Source organism: Myxine glutinosa, chromosome 1 (assembly GCF_964187855.1).
Source record: "Myxine glutinosa chromosome 1, kmMyxGlut1.1, whole genome shotgun sequence".
NCBI classification, from domain to species: Eukaryota; Metazoa; Chordata; class Myxini; order Myxiniformes; family Myxinidae; genus Myxine; species Myxine glutinosa.
The window spans coordinates 108,478,782-108,492,577 of NC_136261.1; the positions used below are offsets into that span (position 1 = coordinate 108,478,782).

The 13,796-nt window shown below is 43.1% G+C and overlaps 1 long non-coding RNA gene across 1 annotated transcript in view; it reads left to right on the top strand.

Annotated features, from left to right (window-relative positions):
- The window catches only part of LOC137419216 (uncharacterized), a 154,244-nt gene that overhangs the window by 96,213 nt on the left and 44,235 nt on the right, over window positions 1–13,796 (top strand). Inside the window, exon 2 of the long non-coding RNA XR_010982793.2 lies at window positions 5,948–6,026. This is a non-coding gene — a long non-coding RNA (uncharacterized LOC137419216). The remainder of the gene's footprint in view (window positions 1–5,947; window positions 6,027–13,796) is intronic.

The following is a 13,796-nucleotide window of genomic DNA, read 5'->3' on the forward strand; positions in this document are numbered from 1 at the left end:
GAATCAGAGTCGAGGTTTGACAGAAACTTCTCCACCTTGTCAGGAGAGAAGGACACAGAGTCCAGGAGCAGCTGGTTTCGACTGGGCAAGGTGGGTACAGAGAGAGATGGGTTTGGGACAAGATTTTGAGGCAAATACAGAGTTGAGGCATTCGGCTTTGTCATGTGCGGTGTCAGCTGTGCAGCCATTTGAGGTGCGGGAGTGAATGGAAGGGGAACAAACACCAGAAACAGGTTTGACCAGACGCCACCAGGACTTGGAGGAGGGAGAGAGGTTTGAGAGTTCAGTCTTGAGAGTAGAGAGATATTGTTTCCTGGCTCTCCTGAGGGTAGACACACACTTGTTCTGAGCTTTGTGGAAGAAACTGAGATTGACTTCCCTGTTGTCCCCTGATGGTTGATTAATTCATGTTTTCGTCGGGCTGTGAATTTCAAGTGGTATTTGAAAAAATCACATCTTTAGTGTCAAGTTAAACGAATAATCCCCCAAAAAATTGTTTTTTTTTTTTTTTTGCTTCGTCGCAAATCTGCGACCACAGAACGCAAAGTGTTAAAAAAAATAAACCCGGCTCTCGATTCGTACCAACCTGTTTTTCATCTCTTCCAAATTGTCATGTATGCCAGGATACGCAAGGAACTTTGGTGCAGGAGGACGCCATTCGGCCCATGATGGCTGCACCCATGCACCAGCCCCTACTCGCACAAAGGAATGGGGTTGGGTTTATTAGATGATACTTTTCACATAGCTACTGAGGTTGAAGTATTACAGAGGGATTAAAAAAATAATACTTATTCTTTTTGAAAATGTGTTTTTTTTGCCTAAAAGTAAAAACACTCCCCAGCACTCACTGATGAACCTCTGAAAGTTCGACAAAGATCCGTTCAGCTATCTCTGAGAACGGCGACACACACACACACACACACACACACACACACACACACACACACACACAAACACACACACACTGACACATACACTCACACATACACACACACAAACATACACACAAACACATACACACTGACACATACAAACACACACACACACACTAACACATACATACATACAAACACACACACACTGACTTGTACATACAAACACACACTCACACACACACACACTGACACGTACACACAAACACACACACACACTGACACGTACATACAAACACACACATACACACACACACACACGTTTAGTTGACTTTTTAACAATGAAATTTTCGCCGATAGCGGATAGGTTTAACTGTTATATTTTTAAGACTCCCTTAAATGAACAAGGTGCATTTACACCTGTGGGATAGGGGGAGGCTTAATAGCTGTTTCTCGGTATTTGTTTCCACAATTAGTGCCCCAAGTTTCAGCTCATCTGGAACGCAGTTCCTGGTAGCTTATGGAATGGTGCGTCGTCCGTCAGTCCGTTCGTTCGTCAGTCCGTTAGTGTCGAGTCCGACAGTCCATCAGTCCGTTAGTGTCGAGTCCGTCAGTCCATCAGTCCATCAGTCCGTCAGTCCGTCAGTCCGTCAGTCCATCAGTCGGTCCATGAATAATTCAATCCGTCAATCCGTCAGTCTGTAAACACTTGCAACTTCTTCTCCGAAACACTACTGATGGGATTGTGACCAAACTTGGCTAAAATAATACTTGGTATGTTGCAACTCAATTTTGTTTGGTGCATTAAAAATATCTGGGCCCAAGGGGGTCTACCGGGGGTCAAAGTGGATACAAGTTTGAACCCCTCCCACCCCCCCACAAAAATATAGGTATTTGCTGTAGGGGTTGCGTGGGGTAGGGGAGGAGGAAGGTCCCCACCGCCTCCCCCCCCAACCCCCCCCCCCTCCCCACAAATAGGTATTTTTTGTTTGTTTGTTTAGAATCTTGATTCTATTAGTATGATTCTACATGCTGCCCTGTCTTCTAGCAACCATTGCAATTGGTTTAAAATACCTTCAGTCAGTGCAGTATACTGTTTATTCTACCAGGTGAGCACCCAGTACCCTATTTCCCCTATATTTTTAAAACGTACCCTATTAAACATTAGTAAATTTAAATTTAATTTAAATTAATTATAAATTTAATTTAATTTATTATTAATTTAATTTAATTTAATTTAATTAAATTAATTATTTAATTAATATTAATTAAATGAAATTAAATTTAATTTAAATTTAATTTAAAATTAGTAAATTTAATTTTAATTTAAAAAGTAAAAAGTACCCTATTTATTAAAAATAGGTCCCCTAATTAAAAATAGGTCCCCTATATTTAATGGTACAGTACCACTACCCCAGAGTTTCAGAGACCATTTGTTTTTCCCAAATTTTTATGCCAATTTCCGAGTTGTATCTCTGAGCCAGCTGGGACTTTCGGAATGAAATTTTGCATCAATAATGGGAATAAAAACCACCATTTAGGTTTTTCTCCATTTTTTATGCCGATATACGAGCTGTTTATCAGAGCCGGCTGGGATTTCAGAATGAAATTTTGCATCAATAATGGGAATAAAAAGTATGCGGGGTTGATATTGTTTTGACCTTGACCTAATGTTTAAAGTCATGACCCAATTATGGACATTTTAACATTTTTCACCATAACTGAACTAAGGTGTGTCCAATGGGAACAAAAATGCCCTCTAGACAGCCCAGAGCAAGGTGCATTTTCGCTTAATTTACATCATGCCTCTCCAAGTCAAAGGTCAAGATCAAATGTGTGTCTGTAAAATAAAATAACGGGTTTTATGTCATCGCTCAATTTTTTAATCATGGAATCTCAAAGACCGCTTGGCCTTCTAAGACATTCTTGCCTCATAATAGTGGACTTGCACTGAAGTTGTGTACCTGATATTTGATTTGTTTCCTTGACCTACTTTTTCGAATTGAGACCTAATTAACAAAAAAACACCTTTTTGATCACATAATTTTCCTCCGATTTTCATGATGTTGAATTTTATGTATACAATGTAGATCGGGATACATTTTCTTATTTTAGACACTTTCCCTAAATGTTGCAGACCAAGGCCATATCGTGGTTTGAAAAAAATATGGCCATCTTTGGATCGCGGGTCATGGGTTAGTCATGGACGATGGCCAAGGGTAAGCCGGGGGAGGCTGGGGGACGCTTACCTTTGGCAATTGCTTTGTGATTGCAGATGGCTAGTTTCCATATTGCAAATAGTTTACATCATCTTGATCGATTTACTTTGATGTCCTCAAGTAGTCATATTAAATCGGCTGTTTCTACAAGAAACGATAGACATAAATACAACAATTTTATCTCAAACTTTTTATACTTTATAGAATTAGCCTACTAGCTGGAAGCCCGTGGAAGGAATGGCCTTTTATTTAACCCTTGATCCTGGGTTCATATTGGTAACTTAGTTCATTTTACACAATGAAAGTACCGATCTTGGGTTCATATTGGTAATTTAGTTCATTTTACACAATGAAAGTACCGATCCTCGGTTCTTGTTGGTACCTCGGTTCATTTTCCACAATGAAAGTACCGATCGATGGTTCATATTGGTAACTTAGTTCATTTTACACAATGAAAGTACCGATCGTTGGTTCATGTTGGTACCTCGGTTCATTTTACACAATGAAAGTACCGATCGTTGGTTCATATTGGTACATTAGTTCGAGGAAAGTTCATATAAATGGGTGCCTTACATATACAGGTTAAATACATTTACTTATTCATGCAGCTGTATGAATCAAATTGGCACCCGTTTATATGAACTTTTCCAGAGCATTACTTGGTTCCTCCTCAGAACACAATGGTAGTCCAGCATGCACACGAGATCATACTAAAATACGCCATTTGTGTCTGTCTGATGAATTTTTGATGCCAATACATTCTGTCGTTACTTATCCAATCTTAACCAAACTTGATAGGATGACCAAGGGTTACACAATGAAGGTTGTAGCGGATTAATTCCGCCCCCCCCCCCTCCACAAGGGGGTTTTCTCCCCGGAGCGGGTTTCCCCGCCATGGCCATCAATGAGTTGCGTGTTAAGGTGTATAGCCATATTAAGTTAGCTTTATCGTGGCGTTTTTCCAAGTCTGCTTTGAATAACAAAACTAACGATAATAGCGTAATATTAATGTTATTACAAAAAACAATATTAATACCAATAATATCCCACCTCCCAAAGGGTTTTTCCGGCGAGTCAACGTATATAAATAGCTTATCATCGCATTTTCGTGGGAGCAACGGCCTCCACCAGAAGTAATGAGCATCAATGAACAGTAATGAATATTATAAACCACAAACACGTATGACTAGCTTTTTAAACAGTCGCTCATGCTGTTTATATCACTAAATGAAGAAATTTGGAGGAATCCCGACATGCGTGAGGTAAGTTTTACTTACAGAACTGAGCGAAGATCTACTGTCCTCCAGAAACCCCATAAGTGTTGGGTTAATAACATGACCCTGGCGCTAAAGTGGCGTTTTTCGTGATGAACTTTTGAAACTCGCTCCTTCTGTTTAGCACGAAACTGAAAGGGAGGAAGACCGGGATGTGCTCATTTACCAATCAGCTAGCTAGTGCTTGCCAAGCCAGCCATTCCTTAAGGGTTTTGAATGGAGTGCTTGCTCAAATGCTTAAACCACTTGGCGATCTCTCCACAAGAAACTTGGTAAATTAACATACACACAATGTTCTTGAGACCAGACCATAGATCGACTGTAATTTATACACCCCAAAGAGGAATGACCCGTTTTTCCCCTCCCGTAGAGAGCGGGTTTATTAGTTTTTTTAATGTCCCTTATTTTATTTTGTTTGGCATTTTCTACAAGCCATACAGAATGTCTCTTCTTCTCTATTGTTCACCACATGGCACATGCCATATAAAGGCGACTTTTCTATGTCCCTGGAATTTTCCCCAAGAATAGAATAGTCTTCCTGTAAAGACAGCAGAAACAGTAGTTAAAAATTTGAGTTAGTATTGGGGGTAGGAGGATACACAAGAGTATGTTGAAGTAGTGGGGATAGGGGGATATACTTTAACATTGGCAGATTGCACAGGCTTGATGGGCTTATTGACGTCCTCCTATGCTGAATCGACTCTTGAGCTCAGGGGGAAATCAAATCAAGATTGGTAAATGGTCGGTTTGTTCAGTCCAATAGCAAGGCCTATATTATGCCACATTAACTTCAGCACAACCATTAAAGTAACAATTTGAGGAGCGACATATGTGCCTGATGTAATCCAAACATAACATCCGTTTCATAAGCTGCAGAGGAAAATGGACGGCAGGGACATATTTAATTGTAATTTTAAACCGAAACATAAAATACAGGCCTGGGAATCGAATTGTGTATGAAAAGAATGGTGGTGCAATTTGTGGTGCGAGTTGGGCAGCTTTGGTGTACCGTCTCCTTAGGTTATTATAGGAACACCACCTGGGAGTGTGTGGACTATGGCCGTGCTGTGACGTATTCCACACGTGGTCAAAATGTTTAAATCTGCACTGTGTGCAGTCCATTTTTTCTGTGTAATTACTCTGTTATATATCGAAATGCTTTCAACACTGAGATAATGCCAAACGGGTGCAAAGGGAAATTGTTTTTACGACTCCATATTAAATATTGACTTCTTTTTTGCCCTGATAAAGCATTTTATTAATGGGTCGATAGTCATATTTTAAATGTGCAGTTATGAAAAGTTTTATTGCAGTGCCCAATAATGCACAAGAAAATGCCGCACCGTACTCATAAAGCAGTCAATTGAAATTTCATTGGTCTTTGAGTGTGTATAGCATAGTAGGACAACAGTGTAGAGGTTGAAGTTTTTCATCCATTATGATATGACATCCATATGTATCCCAGCAGTATATTGATCCCAATATTGTAACTTATGAAGAGACCATTAATTGCATATCAGAATATGTATGAACTGAATTTCATGTTTACCTATGGTATTGGTTCTCTTCTTTTGGACGACAGGATGGCTCAGTTGGTGGTGCCTTCAACTCTAGGTGCTTGAGGAGGTTGCTGAAGGTCTCCATTGCGGAGGTTTTAAAAGGTTTGTGCAGCTTCTCATGCTCATGGAAGAGTTACAACACACACACACACACACACACACACACACACACACACACACACACACACACACACACACACACACACACACACACACACACACACACAACAATATGGGACATGATTTGAGACACAGCCATCGACCTCGGGGAGGTCACTTCCCGCAGCATTCTGGAACGCCGACAGCACTATCTAGTGGCACCACTTTTCTCTCCACATTATAATTGAGACATTTTTAGCTAGAAATCTCCATCCTTAGAAATCTGCACCCCCCCCCCCCCTTATATACCCTATGTTACCCCCCACACAAAGTTGTATTTGTACCCCGGGTTTGGAGTTGTAATTTAAAAGATGTGGCCTTGCATAGAGCGCATCTTCTTATTATAATGGAGCAAATGTATATGGTTATGTAGATTTGTGACCAAATCGTCTTCTTCTTCAAATTACTTTATCAACTTCCGACATGTTGTGTATATATATATATATATATATATATATATATATATATATATATATATATATATATATATATATATATATGAAACCAACATAAGAAACACATTTGTGACTTACCTGTATTCATCAGCCCTATTCATTTAATACTTTGAGTTCATTAATAGACCAAGGTTAGCGGTATATTGGGGGTATGTCTGCTCTATATGGCTGGCAGTTTGACTTTCCCATCCAGTTTTTGACATTGTACTGATATTTTTTTGGAACTGATAATTTAAAATAACTCTAAATTTGTGATCAGTTCCTTTTTATTTATACGTGTTGGGTTCTGATTTCTGATTTACAGTATCTATCTATAATTCCAGTAATCTCTGTACGTTTGTACGTTTGTTTGTCTGTGACCGCTGTTTCTCGACAACCACGGGTCCGATATACTTTTAACTTGCCAGGTATATTGCTGGGGACCCGAGGATGTGCCTTTTCAAGGTTTCATATTAATCGGACAATTATTTACCGAGCTATGTCCAAAAAACGATTCAACCAATCAGAGAGCAGCGAACTATCGCGTGTGCCGAACGTGGCGGACACACTCTGCCTCGGATGGCACATTTGAGAGCGTATTCATTTATTTCACGTTTGCAAACTATGTTGGCGTTAAACTATGTTTTAAAACTAATAAAACTAATAAAAACGAATTTGCGATTCATTCGCTTTCCTGCGCGTTTGTGCACGCGATGGCGATTTCTTTACCAAACTCCGGAAGCCGTTCGCTTTGGACCAAACCATTTCATGTAAATAGAGGGGGGGGGGATATAATTTTAGATATAGATATAGTACGGGCAATGCCCTAGTATATTCAATCAGAACACAAAATATATTTGGCCGACCTCTCCCACCATCCCCTCCAGCACCAACCACCCCATCCCCCCACAACCCGCCGATCCACCATCACCCCCACTAACCGACACCTACCATTCCCCGCTTCCCTCACTCCCGGAGAAAGCAAGCATGGTCAAAGATGCCTATGCCTCTGCAGCGATATGTGGTGAGGCTTGCGAAGTGCACCAATCCACGTTAGTACAAAGAGAGAGAGAGGAGAGAGAGAGAGAGAGAGAGAGAGAGAGAGAGAGAGAGAGAGAGAGAGAGAGAGACAGAGACAGAGACAGAGACAGAGAGAGCTTTTATCGGCATACATGGTGTACAATGTGGCTCCATAACCAAATTGTTTTGCTGGAGTATTGTTGTGAATTTGGGGTAGAGGAATATCTAGATCCAGGTAGATCTGCATAGGTAGGTGTCCGGCTGTCGTGATAGGGAACCTCACCTCTAATAAGTTCTGTGTTTAGCTCGTATGTCGGAATAAGTGCGTGTCTGTGTCCCCGCCATGAGGGGGCGGGGATTGGTAACTAGAATTAGGGAATATGCTAACTCCATTGTGTGTTGTTCCCTCTGTGAGCATCCCAGTGTCCCTTATGGTAACGCACTCCCATAGACACTTAGATAGGCCCTTAGTGCACCACATTAATTAAATCCCCCCCCCCCCCTTCCAAGGATTGACGAAAGAACTGACCGGAAAGACAAGCAGGCAGCGGCCGCGCAGTACGCCACCATGGTGATGGAAAATCGATCAGGCAGGCTGAGGCCACGCCCACCACCAGGAAGAGCGAGCTGATTGGCCGAGGGGTTTTGGTAAAAGTGGAGAGAAGCCAACATTTTCTCTCTCTTATGCTGAATGTGAAAGCAAGTGGTCGGAGATCGACATTTTGCATAGCGCTTCCCCTTTCTCTTGTTCCCTTGGCCTTCTCACTTTGGCTTCTGCCTTCCCAGACCTTCCTTCCGCCCTCGAACCGCTCGTTTGGTCCCTTTATCTGTGACTCGCTCGCCACGAACGTTGGGTGCATCGGAGGGCCGTGCCGAACCTGAGGAGGACGTTGCACAGCTGCGGAGGCGGGTTGCACGCCCACTCGCTCGCTTCACGCGGGGACGCGAGGCCTGCCGCGCACCGGCAGACGTGGGCCTAGCAGCATGCGAACAGGGGTGCATCGAGGCCTTTCTTCGCGCCAACCGGAGCCGCATTGGATGACGGATGTTACACATCTAGAGACAGATAAGCTCGCATCCACAAACGCACATACAACGTTTCTTTTATTTACTGATTTCCCTTGTCTTGTATTGTGAAGTGAGGTGTGTGGGATCCCAATTTAGGATTTAGTTTTTATACCCAGGTCACTTACATTATTTGGTAACTGTTTGTGTCCTTTTTTGTAATTGATGTTAGCTCTTTCACGAGCCTCGATCTTGTATACAAAAAAAAACAAAAAATAAATAAAATAAATCGTCGTGTTTCCCTGTCCCCGATATTTATTTTGAATAAACCCTTTTATTACTTTCCCTTTCATTCCAAATCCCGTGTTTGTGTGAGATTAATTTGCAGGGTTGAAGACTGCTCGGATCGCGTCAGGTAAGAGCTCGCCGCTTCTTCCTCTTCCTTCTTCCTCCCGTGCTTGCATAGTCAAATCCGCAATTGATCGTCGCCTCAGAGTTAAAGCTCGTTCAGTCTATCTGCGATCCCACAGTTTTAACCAAGGGTATTCGCGCGAAAGTATATTACCTGTAAGGGGGCAAGGGGGAGGGATGGAGATCCACAGCTAGATTGTACTAAGACTTTAATATTGACTATGTGAATCATGTACCGTCAGCTTAGATAATCTCTTGTAACAGGATATTTGTCAAAAGTAAATTATCTTGTAAAACATGCACTGGGGAGGCAGTGAGTGTAAACTTTAAAGCAGACAAAGTAAAATTGTATCGAGTAAAATTTCCTTTAAAAGGCAAGACCAGATGGAAGACTTGTAGGCACAAAGGCACAAATAGAGCTACAGTGCAAGTGCACTTTTTAGGACTTTTTTTTAAGGACTTTATGGATGCTTTGAAACAACAACAACAACAACAACAGGCATTTTAAAAGGCCATTTTCCTTGCAAGAGCGGGGGTTATCCTTGCGGTCCCCATGACAATGTTCTCCATTTTGCCCTATTTTCTGCATCTCCCCTTTTTAACCCCCTGGCCCGCATTTCTTATTCGACCATCTTTAGCCAAGTCTTTTTCGGTCTTCCCCGTCCTCTACTTCCTTCCACATTCATTTCCATCACTCTTCTCAACCAGTCACTTTCATCCTTCCTCAACACATGACCAAACCATCTCAAACTGTTTCTCTTCACAGAATCCATCACAGGCTCTATTCCCATCATCTTTCGCAATTCATCATTTGGCTTCCTCTCTCTCAACGATACTCCACACATCCACCGAACCATTCGCATTTCCACCCTTTCCAGCCTTCGTTGCTGCTCTACGTTCATTACCCATGTCTCGCTCCCATAAATCATAACACTTCTCACACATGCAGCATACACCTTTCCCTTCAGCTTCAGCGACACTCTCCTCCTCATCAGCACGCCACTCAGTTCCCGAAACTTCTTCCATGCACATCTCACTCGAGCAACCATTGCCGAGTCTGATCCACCTTCTCCATTCAGCATGTCTCCGAGGTAGCAAAATGTTTTCACACCTTCCAGCTTCACGCCGTCTCCAAGATAAAACTCAACATTTCCTCCATCTGCATCTCCCTCTGTGCACACCTTACACTTGAATGTAGCTGCCACACTGGTTAATGACCCTCTCAAACCACTACATTTTTGATGAACCCACTCAGCGCACATTGTACATTGAATTGAGTTCCCCTTCCTGCACATAGCACATGGCCACTTCCCAGTTCTTTCCACCTCACCACATGCTTTACCACTTGCCATCACCTTTGTTTTTCAGATATTCACCTTCAGACCTTTCGTCTCCATACATTCCTTCCACTTGTTCATCTTCTCCTTCAGTCCATCCATACTTTCTGCAATCAACACCAGATCATCTGCATATAACAACTCCCATGGTAAACCCTCCTTTACATTCTGAGCCAGCACCTCCATCACAGCTACAAATAGTAGTGGACTTAGTACCGACCCCTGATGCACTACCACCTTCACCTCAAACTCACCACTGTTCCCGTCCTTCGTCCTTACAGCTGTGCGCGCTCTTTTGTGCATTGCCATCACTACTCTGATCAACCATTCCTCCACTCCTAACTTCCTCAATGCCCATGTCACTACTTCACGTGGAACCCTATTGAATGCTTTCTCCAGATCAACAAACCCAAGAAACAACTTCTTCCTCTTCTCCATGAACTTCTCCTGCAACTGCCTCACAATAAAAAGCGCGTCTGTCATTCCTCTTCCTGGCATAAATCCAAACTGCATTTCGTCAATCTTCACTTTCTTCCTTATCCTCCTCTCCAACACCCTTTCCAATACCTTCATTCCATGCTCCAATAACTTTATCGCTCGATACGAGCCACAGTCCAGAGGGTCACCTTTCCCCTTGTATAGAGGAACGAGGGTACTCAGTTCCCAATCACTGGAATGCGGCCCTCTTTCACCACCAGATTACAGATCTCTGTCATTCTCTTCACACCCCAATTTCCCGCTGCCTTCAACATATCTCCCACAACTCCCGTCGGCCCTCCCGCTTTTCTAATCTTCATTGCTTTAATCACTTCCTCAACTTCCTTCTTGGTTATCTTCTCTGCCGGTCCTAAAACTGGGTTACTCTCTATGTTGCCATCCCATTCATTCTCTGCATTCAACAGTATTTCCATATATCTCTTCCATCTTCCTTTAATTCCATCTGGGTCCACAACGATTTGTCCCACTTCATCCTTCAAGCAACTCACCCCCATCACATCACACCTCTCTTTCGCTATCTGCTTTGCCATCCTGAATACCGCTCTCTGACCCTCTTCCAAATCCAAGCGTTCTCCGAACATTTTCCTACATGCCTCCTGCGCCTTTGCTACCTCTTTCTTTGCAGCCTTCTTGGCTGCCTTATAACTTTCATGCTCTTCCTTTTCTGCCCCCGTACCGTTCGCCTTCTGCCTCTCCTTGAACTTCTTCCTCTTCTCGTCAATCTTCTTTCCAACTTCATCATCCCACCACCATGTTTCCCAGTGCCTCGGTGGTCCTTTTGTCCATCCACATACCTCACCAACGGCTCCCAACAGACTTTCTTTCATTGACATCCAACCACTTTCAAGCTCAACCACATCACCCTCTACCATACTCAGCCTCTCTTTTAATGCCTCCCTCACTGTCACCTCTTTCAACCTCCACACCTTCATTCTCGGTTGGTACTTCACCCGCCGAGCTCTCCTCGAACCTTTCAACCTTATGTCGCAGACAACCAAGTGGTGCTGTGAAACAGCCTCCGCCCCCGGGATCACCTTTGTGTCCCGGAGGTGCCCCCTATCTCACCTACGCACCATCAGGTAGTCAACGGTTGTCGTCGACCCACCTGACGTGTATGTAACAAGCTTATTATCCTCTTCCTTGAACTGAGTATTACAAATCAACAAATCAGCTCCCTCAGCAAACTCCAAAATCCTTTCACCTGCATTTCTCACACCATATCCGTAACCCCCATGAACTCCCTCAAAACCTCCCATACTCCTTCCCACATGTCCATTTAGGTCTCCTCCTACCACAGCAACTTCCTTATTTTTCACGTTTTCCATGAGGTTCTCTATTGCACACCAGAACTTGTCCTTCTCTTCATCGCTCCGACCAACCTGCGGAGCATATCCCGAGATGACGTTCACCAAGAGCTTTCCAATCATCATTTTCACCATCATCAACCTTTCACTCACTCTCGTCACTCACCACACTGTCCACAAACTCCTCAGAAAACAGGACACCAACACCATTCACGCCTTCTGGGCACCCTTGCCACACAAACTTGTATTTCTGTCCCTGGCTACCCTTCACCATTCTCACACCGCTTCCCTTCCATCTTGTCTCCTGCACACAACATATGTCCACTCTTCTTCTGACCAATACTTCCACCACTTCTCCTGAGCTCCCTGTCATTGTCCCTACATTCCACGTCCCAAACCTCAGAAACCGATCTCCACGTCGGGCATCAGACTTTTCGTCGTCATAAATGGAGTGATTTCCACCCTTGCTTCGATCAGGTTCCCCACCTTGAGTTTTGACGAGAGGGAGTGGGGTCCCCCACGGGGTACTTCGGGCTGTACCCTCCCGATATCTCGTTGTAATTGTCATGGTTCTCTTTTTGAGGCAATGTTTTTATGGCCGGATGCACTTCCTGACGCCAACCCTTTTAGTCACCTCTTACGACATGCAGGGATACGGTGTACCTATTCTAAACCAGGGTACACACCGGGGATGCTTTGAAAGAGCTACAAATACAGTCACGTGAAAAAGTAAGTACACCCCGTGTAAAGTTTTGACTTTTTCAACATATTTCAACATAAAGCTATTTGATCTTCATTTCAACTATATTGATAGATAAAGGTGATATAATATAACAAATATCATGAAACATTTACATTTTGTAGTCCATTGTGTAATTTAAATAAACATAAATGCAAATTTCGCATGTGGAAAAAGTAAGTACACCCCTACATTTATCACTGCTTCGAATACCTAAAATTAGAATCAGGTGCACCAGCTCAGGTGTAAATGATTAGAACATCGTTAGAGACGATCTTGGAGGAACCTGTCTTATTTAAACCTCAGACATTTAGTTTGGTTTGCTCTTTGTTGTTGAAGTGTGAGGCGTCACCATGCCTAGATCAAAAGAGCTCTCTGAGGCCTTCAGAAAGAAGGTTATAGATGCCTACGAGTCTGGGAAGGGAATTAAAAAGATCTCCAACCAATTTGAAATCAATCATTCGACTCTCCGGAAGATCATCCACAAGTGGAGAAGATTCCAAACAACTGCCAACTTGTTCAGGCCAGGCCGCCCCAGCAAGTTCAGCCCGAGAGCAGACTGCAAGATGCTGAAAGAAGTCTCGAAGTACCCAAGAATGTCATCATGGGACCTAAAGGTAGCTCTTGCCACTGTTGATGTCAAAGTGCATGAGTCTACCATTAGAAAGAGGCTGCACAAATTTGATCTACATGGGAGGTGTGCCAGGAGGAAACCTTTGCGGCTCAGAAAGAACATCAGGGCAAGACTAAAGTTTGCCAATGAACACCGAGGCAAAGACCAGCACTTCTGGAACAATGTGCTCTTGACAGATGATTCAAAAATAGAGCTATTTGGCCACAGTACCAGAAGACATGTTTGGCGAAAACCAAAGACAGCATTTGACCACAAGAACCTGATACCAACTGCAAAGCATGGTGGTGGAAATATTATGGTTTGGGGCAGCTTTGCTGCATCAGGGCCTGGG